Here is a 9,858-nt window from a genome sequence, read left to right as displayed (position 1 = left end):
ACTCTATATTGTTACTGCAAAAGTCGACTGAATTATCAGGTTGTTTTTTTTCTTTTCTAATTACAAAAACAACTCCATCGGCTTGTTGTGTAATCATTCAGCGGTATTTAAGAAGCAAAAAGAACAAAAGATCTCATTAAATTTTATTATAGTTGCGTTACCGTTTGAAGCTGACTTTGTTTCAAAATGTTTCCTAGATACACGTGGTCATACGTTAGCGACCATTTCAGTAAGAACATTCTCTTCAAAACTGATTTATCCTTTTTACATATAAACCTTGTCGTACTCCTTTCCATTATCACATTTGATTTTTGGTGCCTGATGCCACCACGGGATACATCCAACTTGGCTGTAATCTGGATTATACTGGGTTACCCCGTACTCAAATAAAACACAAGTTTGCTTTGCCACCTACACCAGTGTTTCCATGTATATTTTTGATAAATCATACACGTGCTCATATTGTATTTTAAAAAGGCACACCGCTAAATGATGGCAAGCGTCTCCAATTGTTACACATACAGGAATCTGTGATTTGTTGTGATAATTTAAACAAAACTTTGCTGAAATATATCCACAACTTCCAAAGCTATACTCAGGAGAAATACCTTAGCAATCCGAAAACGTTGAAATTGTTGACGCTATTAACCGAATCACGCCGTCAACTACGCAAAAATATAGTTCATGAGAGAATTTCGTCAAAACGTCATATGAATAACCCGTTTTCAACGTACAACTATAGATTGCAAAGTATAAAAAAGACAAATGCCCGAGATGTTTAATTGGAATTCATATTGAATTATGTCTTACTTCCGGTCAAAACAGAGGAGTACATCTTAAATGTCAGCCATTTAGTTATTTCTTGCCTAATGTAGCGTCTCTACCAAAACGGGCATGTTAATGAGCGTCTAAGGTCGGGCAGAGCTCGAGAGACTACAGCCATAGACGATATATGGACTTCTCTGTTAGGCGAGTAAGACTCCCAACAGGCTCAGAGGAAAGTGGAAAGTCAATTTTCGTGTTATCAAGCGTACAATCCACAATAGAGACAGTAGGCGACTTCACTTTCACCGACCAGTAAAACGATGAGAGTTGCTTTTAACTCAATCCGACAGGCGGCAGAGTTTGTGTTTGGATACCATGTAATATGGTATAATGACATTTTCACATCCAGTAGAACTCGTTGATTAGTTAACCTTGATCAGGTCAAATACCTTGGTGGTTTAATGCCGAATAAGAAACAGTTCAAGTCAAACATTTTTCTAGGCTTTCGGAATACCTTTTTTGAACACGTCTTTTTCGTATTGATACAGAACTGTGATTTTTTTTCTATCGATTTTGTAATTTTTCGTAGATGCCTAAACAACCTTATGAGTTGACATTGAATATTGATTCTAAAACCAGTTAACAAAATTAAGCACAATCTAAGATAAAGTCCCTAAATTATGGCCGATAGTATATATTTTCCAATGCTCATTTCCCTAAAAAGTAAAGTTGAAGACATCCTGTAGTGTTAACATATCGCAATTAAATCGATACTCTATGGCATCTTCCCCAAATCACGGGTTTGGCTACGATGTCGACAAATGACAAAAATACATCCAATGGGTTTCGAGCAAAGAAGTTAATACATATTTTGTAGACGTTTTACTGTTGTCCTTGTGATCTCGCTGAGAAAGATCTATTGCTCGTTGATAAATATTCTATTTCTTTGTGAGATATGAAGCTGTTAAGTATTCCTGTTAGTTCTTGTTACAAATTGGGACTTGATATTAATTACATGTGCTGACCAACATTTATATGGCAGATGTCGTCGATGAAGCAGAAAACCCGTACTCTTCCGTAACACCTGGTCTTGATATTCTTGGAATTGCCGTTTTTGTCCCTGGAATTCAATATCGCAAATTGCAATGAGTATAAAACCATTAAGAAATAATTTCAGAAAACGATCTGTTAAGGAAATGATTGGCATTCTGCCTGATAGCGAATCAATCAACGTTCAAGGTGATCATATTGTGATACCAGCGTGAAGGTGGTAATGTCTCATAAACATTCATTTATTGTTGCAAAATTCAACAAAAGTTTGAACGATTTCACGTAATCATCTTAACGCATTTTATGGAGAGCTTTCAAAATATCATATAATGATGTATTTTAACATACGTTTTATAAGGGTTAGGAATCACTGCTTTCCACCTATCAATATCAGTCTTATTTTAGAACAGCAGAACATGCAAAATTTAAAAAAAAAATAATAAAAAAACAGATTACGATTTTTCAGAAAGCCCCTTTTATGAGTCTGTACATTACGAAACATTGGTATTTTCTTGTTTTCTGATTTTGTCAATATTGAGGCCACCAACACAGTAATTCGATAACAATCATTATAAAGTTCGAGCCGTCCGTCTTTTATCAGATTAGACGGAAAGCCATCCTTCTTATCGCTTCCGTATAATTTCATTTAAGATATATCTTCGATAACTGAAAGAAAGGGTGACAGAAGATTTTATCAGTGCCAACGTTATGTTAATGAATAATGTCGATATTATATTATAATGGCGGGGAGACAGGACTCTTAAACGCAGGTGTTCGTAAGTCTCTCTTTAACATCCTAAATATGCAATGCCTTCATATAAAAGATTTTACCAAGATGTCTAATCCCAGACAATCACAGGAATCCGGAGAAATGATCTATTGCATAGGAGAGCCATCAGCAACACTGTAAAGTCGGTTAATTCAGACGTATCGGCATTCCAAGAATATGAAAACATTAACTAACATCAATATTTTTAAGCGCTCATTTTGGCAGCGCCGATTTTTTTTAACAAAATGCACAAATGAATCAAATTTAAATAATTTTGTAAGAATACTGGTAATTGCCGTCGAATAGATGGGTTCGCTACACCTTAACGTGCATTTTCCACTTTAAGTGTAATTGATATATAGCACTTGTTGATAGATGTATTGCCAGTGAATTGATATATCTCTTTATTCAAATAACCACAAGACATGATAAATTACCTTTACACCCCACTAGGGTGCACACTATATACGTACTGGTGGTTGACGTGTAATAAAATCCGACCATGAGGACAGAATATATATCACTCCATCAATAGTCATGATTGGAGAAGGGAAACTGTGATTTATTCATTGTCTACAGTGTTAGGTCGAGACAGAATTACCATTGGCTTACAAGACGTCGAATGTATCGATGAAAGTGAAATAGGTTATCAGCACGGATCTCTATCAAACGATAATGGTTTTCAACACGCTCTCTTGGTGATGTAGAATACATGCAGAAGTTGAATGTTTATGGCTAAATAATAGAAAAAGATTAGTGTGGATTGGTGTCTCACACGTTTGAAATAGGCCTTTAACAAGCTTGCGTCAATTCAAATGCTGCAGTTGTAAATTATCATTACAGTAGAAATTCTTTTATCTGATTTATTTTTAGGGTTCTACATCCTACCGATAGCCAATGTCATATCTTAGAAAGAATAAAAACACACAGAAAAAGAGATTAGACAGGAGCAAAGTTAGATATGTTGCAATTCAGCTCAATTTCAGTCAATTCATTGTCCTCCTAGAGGACGAGAAATATTTGCAATCTATCTGTTACTTAAATTATCTAGTGTTGAAGAAATATTCAATGACTCAACAATATAAACACCATTCAATATATCAAGAATGAGGGGCGTCTATTGATTATGGTCACAAAGTCAGTAAGTTGTGTTAACGATTTATGTAGGCCACAGCAAGCATTTTAATGTTTTATAAACTTTCAGTATCTCCTATTCTTCTGCAAGGGCAGATATGCAATCTGTAGTGATACAGTGGTTAACTGAGAGAATCTATGCTTGAAACCTCAAAATAACTAACTAATGTAGAATGTTCCTGAGACACGACATTATATGGTATATTTTTGCAAAGTCTCTCTTGGAATCCAAATTTCATCCACTACGGAATTTCAAGAATAGATTCATTGTTCACGTGCTTTGTTTCTCAAAGAGATAAAAGGGCGATCTGGTGGCGAAATGGTAACACACTCGCCTCTGACCGAGATAAGAATATTGAACTGTCATATAACTTAATTTTGATAAAGTTTAATTAATTATTTAACAATACCGATTACCGTATTCTGATTTGAAAAAAAAATATTGAAATGTGCTGTTCACTTGTGTCTGTAACAAACTCGTTGTGTTTAATGGATATCACATATCATGTCTTATACTTCCATACAGATGTCTGGTTTCGGGAAAGCCAATTAGCTCCGTTTACATATAAATATGATCCCATTGTCATATTTTAAAAACAAGGTAGGGTATTCAGTTCCCTTGATATGTTTTAATATCATTGTAAATTAACAAATATTCACGAACGATATTCTCATAACAGGGTCATCGATATATAAATCAAAGCCAAAGGATTCTAGAAATCCCACGCTACAAATTGGAAAATATATATAACAGTCAATGAAAGATATGAAAAACCAATGCTTTAAAAGAACGTATCATTTGTTGACCAAGTTAGAGGAATGTTACAGAAACAAGGGATCAATACAGTGTACTGTAATATATCAAACATATAATTATTAAAACTTCATTTTGATTAAAGCAAAGATCAATTTGGTGCCATGTCTCGTTGCTGAAAAATAAAGTTGAATCTAAATATTGATATTTTATACCGTATGTCCGTAAAGTGGTTTTATGAATTTAAATGCGAAATTTCTTTTCTGGCACTAGAATATTTGCATGTATAAAACATTTAATTCCAAATTTACATATATTTTACAAACTACACTTGAACGTCAGATGTGATTTAAAGGGTTAAAGACATATAATCTGGAATCAATGAAAAGACATATCTCATTATCAAGTAAAAGCCGGATATACCTTTTCATGAAAGGGAGGTCACTCTAACATCGGTCACCCAGTCGCTCGATCTCTTTGTAAAATGTTCTCCATTAGAGTACTACTGCTTTCGCTTTAAGGACCATACGACCATTTGTAACATATATGTGATGAAACTCTACTTAATGTAGTATTTCCCCATATTTGAAGAGTTGGAGAGCTACGTTTTAGCGCCTTAGAAATGCACTCTTATTAGTAGACACGAGCCAGATTTGCAGGGGAAAATAGGATGAACAGTTGTAAAGCACTCGCCTTTCATCTGGACGCATAGGGTTCATTTAGACCCATCACGCGCTTCTATCTTGTTGCACAAAAGTGAAATGTAGTGTATACATGAACGAACCAGCATTTAACGTGATGATTTCTCGTAATTACAGTGCATATTTTTATTTTCACTATTTTTTTTTATATAGAATACATATGAAAATAGATGCGCTGCAAAATAAGTAAATAAAATGGTAGTCCATTGCATGACTTCTGCGAAAAATACATTCTTTTTTGCAACACACTTTTGATAAAACAGCAAAGAATTGAACTATCGAAAATTCCGTTCATTATTTGACTCCATTATCTGAAGAAAGGCAAAACCTTTGTCATGAATAAGTATAATTTACAAAATGATTAGCCAAATTTTACTTAAGGAAGTCATAATATTGTCTCGTCAAGCTATTTGAAGTACTTCCAGACATCGTCAACAGTTTGAAAATCCATATAATTCAACGAGAAAATATACCTAAACATGCACAAGAACGATTGTTTTAGGCATTTTATCATCCATTTTAAATGAAACTAGCTTACATTTCTAATAGAAATGGGAATCTATCACAGGGCATTGGGAATTGCTGCAATTGAAACATTTGTACAAAATATAGGCCTAGACAACATATGATAGAGTTATAAGGCTACCATTCAATTATAAAAGTGGCTTCGACAGTGATCCTCGGTTTTCGTGTGCTAAAAATGATGTTCGTAGATGATCTAAGGAAACAGCGTATATTTGTGGATGTAAAGAATAGAAAATATCAACAAGTCAAAATAATCATAATCCGAACTCAACAAAAGTAGGATATCACATGAACAAAAGAAAGAATTACACAATTACACAAGAATTATACTGAAAAAGTACCAGGAGAGTAAGTCCAGGTACTCCGGTAAAGTAAGCGTCTTCTGCTTCATCGACAACAATGTATAAAACTAACAACAGGTAAACACGTCCAGTGTCATATTGATATCACAATGAGATCATTACTGCGACCAAGATTTGCACGGAGACGTCTAAAAAGTACAATTAGAATAAAACCAGGTGAACCGGAAGAGTAAGCGTCTTCTGCTTTTTCGCCACCGTGTGAATATTAGTCAATCCAAGTAAGTAATGGCGTGTTCTCAAATGATAACAAGGTCTGCAACAACGGAACCAACAGCCAAACAAATGAGTGTCAAACAAGCCCAGTTTCATATCGGACAAAGGCATATAATATTTGTCATTGGGAAGATGTGATCAAACAGCAACAAACACTTTAATATTATCAACATCGAATTTGTAAAAGCTCATGCAATTCAAATATACCATTTCGTAAAGAATTTCGGAATACAATTCATTGAGTCAGGTTGCTGCAATTCCCACCTTATGCAAATCTGTATGAACCGATGAACCATTTGGCGAAGCCACCATTTCAGACAACAAAAAATGTATATATATTGTTTTATCCGATTATTAATAATCATTATAGAATTATTCTAACGATTAAGAGGAGTTTTCTTGTATGTGATATTTGTTACTTATTCAAATAAATCATGAAACAGTTCTTTCCTTCCGATAGTACCTTAAATAAATACATTGGGGTATATGTAATTTGAAATAAAATCACGAGGTTCCGTTTATGGTTAGTTATATTTATTGCACGAAAGCATAAATATTTTCAGGCCATTTCTAGCAAAACCATTAGGTCATCTGACATTTTGTAATTTGTTATCACAATACTGATTCAACTTTACTCAATGTCTACAGTGATGTTTTGTAGCTCTGATGTTATTTGGTGACTGCATTCATAAGAAAGTAAATACACAGATAATAAAAGGACACTTTTTCACTTATAAGTTACAAGTGAATAGCGATAGTGCCATTCAATACATATTTACAGTAGAGCCGAGTCATTAATTAAATAAAATCAATTTTTAAATCAATCAGAACGTGGCATGTAGTTAATCGGAGTGAAACTGGATTTACCAAGCAAAGCTGAAGGTTGAAATCACAATTGATACAGTCCAAATACGAAATCATTTTACTGTTCACGCCCGTGATAGCGATGATACAGTGATACATCTAATTTGTATCAGAAACAGCATTTAACTGTGGTGATTATTTAGAAACTCAATTCCATTCATGCTATCAAGAGAATTGCTTTAATTATGGACCTTGGCTTGTGTCTCTTTCCTACTGATTAATTGGTACGCGTTCATGCAGTGAAAAACTAAAATGTTTAGTAGGGTCTGGTAGCAATCCTCCGCCGTTTAGCCGTGGGTAATTAAGTTTGTCAGCGGTATCCATATGTAACTACCGTCTTCTCTTTTAGAATACAATGCCCTAGACACTTCTTTGAAAATGATGTCTTGTCCAAGGTGAACAAGTGGTCACGGAGAGGCTTAAGTCTACAATAAACAAGGAGCGATAGAAGCATTTACGCTATTCTGCGGAGAAATGCTGATATATTTGTTGCGAAGTCTCTCGAGCTACCAGACCTAACATCTTGAACTCTGTGTGTACCCTATTCTTGCACGTAGATCATAAAACGCTAGCCAATTTGCACTCACTCTTAAACGAATAAAGAACAAGCGTTAAAGTGACCGTGACTGTCAAGACGTATCGCCCATCAACACATATATTTCTAAGAGTTATCCCTTTCAATCACATTTCATCATGTTGACAGTTTTTTATCTCTAAAAATAAATTGTTGGTTCTGTATAAACGGACATATATTAAGTTTAATCATGGATTCGCCCTAACATTTGGCTATCCACACAGTGGCTGAGATCCATCCACAAACGGCATCGTAGCAGGATGTATCTCTTCCCAATAAGGTCGGTTGAATCTTGATTCTGTAGACCCATTGACATAGTGCAATTTACACACAATGTGGTACTCCTGAAAAAGGTTTGAAGCCGCCTAGCCTTATCGGTAATCAAAGCATAACACACAAAAAAGTGATATGCAAGTAGGTCTGATGGCATAGGTCCAGGCCATTTCAGGCCCCTCCAAAGCTTCAAACATTAGACCCTAATTTACAGATCTTGTAAAATGATTTGATGTTTAAAGGCGCGTGACATTTCACGCTATAGTAAATTCCGTATAAGATCCTCTATATAACAGCTTTAACGACTTGAATTACAAGATCAAACACCTATCAGTGGCATGACGCTAAATGTCCATAGATGGCGCCATCTTCACTGTTATATAAATATGGCTTTGGATGTCAGGATGATGTAAACAAATAAACTGGCACTGCGGCACGTGTTGACAACAGAAAAAAAGTTTCACTATTGAATTTCTCACCCTACGACGTAATCAGAGGTTTAGCGTGAAAACCAACACAAGGCGACATGTTCTAAGTTGGCTGTTTTGTTTACTAATAACGTCTGGATACTAATATGTATATATGACAGCGACCATGTTTAAAGATAGGTTGTGCGCAGGCAAAGTGTAATCTTATTATACTTGTTCCACTTAGAAAGCAACAATCATTCCTCAATAATCGTTCCTGTTTCAAGCTATACCCACGTCGAATAACAAATGTGTTACAATAATGAAATGTTGGTAAAATGTTTGTTTCAAGCATGTTGTAATGTTGTATCGTGTATAAGATAAAAGAAGTATTTCAACATTCGAACCAAATAGTAAAGATCAGCAGGAAAAATGGTTGATTTCGTAATGTCAACTACAGATTAATGGATATTAAAGACCTTTGCATCAAATCATCTCATATCGTAGTACTTAGTACTTCCTTGGTGCCCCCTGATAGTCTTTCATGGTTACATTTCTTGGCAGAGTAATAATACTTGTTTAGATACTGTGATGATGTTAATAGTAATTACTCGTCTGAAGATACAAACATATGGCGCAAGTACAATGTTATACATTGTTCGTTCAGTCTCGATAAGTAATCCATATTGCATTTAAAGATCAGTCAGCTGGATATATCCCACTGGTATGAGATAGGCAACATACAGTTGATAAAAAACAAATGAACATCAGTCTTGCTCAACTCTATGTTTTACTGAAATTATCAAGTTATAATTAATGTATTTAAAATTGAATAACAATTTTCTTATAAAAGAGATGGACAATTTTAAATATCTACTTAAATAGAGTCCTGGAGTATAATGCATTAGTATAAGACGCAATCAGTAGAGGAATATTATGAAATGGAAGCGCGTGGGTTTAATGAGATTTTAATGGGATCCAGCGCGATATACGTCAAGTCTAAAATGTTCACATCCTCTAAGTAAAATTACGAGCATAGTTAGATATCATGCTGTGCGAGAAGTCGTGTTTTCGTCGCTGTACCGTGTCTGATTAGCTAGCGTAGATATTGTAACAATTAAGGAATGCCAGTTTGAGGCCTCGTCTCGGCATTGCGATAAGGTTAACACGCTTTAATACGTCTAGGGAAAGGAATATGGTTAATCGCACCACACCGGACACCATCCTGGACATACATATGATCTGCATTGTTAGGTTGACCCCACAACAAATAAAAATACATCTGCAGAAAAACAATACATCTCTACAGCTAAAGACATAATGCATGATTAGAGAACTCCATGCTGTGATGACTTCCGTTTGGCAAAGCATTATCAGGATTTAGATATGGTATATAGAGAGAAAACAATACGATATATGTTCGTGATGGTTTCACTTTAACGATATACCATGTACACGACATTTGTT

The sequence above is a fragment of the Ylistrum balloti genome, unplaced genomic scaffold (genome assembly GCF_031769215.1).
Source record: "Ylistrum balloti isolate Yb309-2 unplaced genomic scaffold, AGI_CSIRO_Ybal_v1 Utg369656, whole genome shotgun sequence".
Lineage (NCBI taxonomy): Eukaryota > Metazoa > Mollusca > Bivalvia > Pectinida > Pectinidae > Ylistrum > Ylistrum balloti.
Note: the sequence above shows the minus strand (reverse complement) of the source record.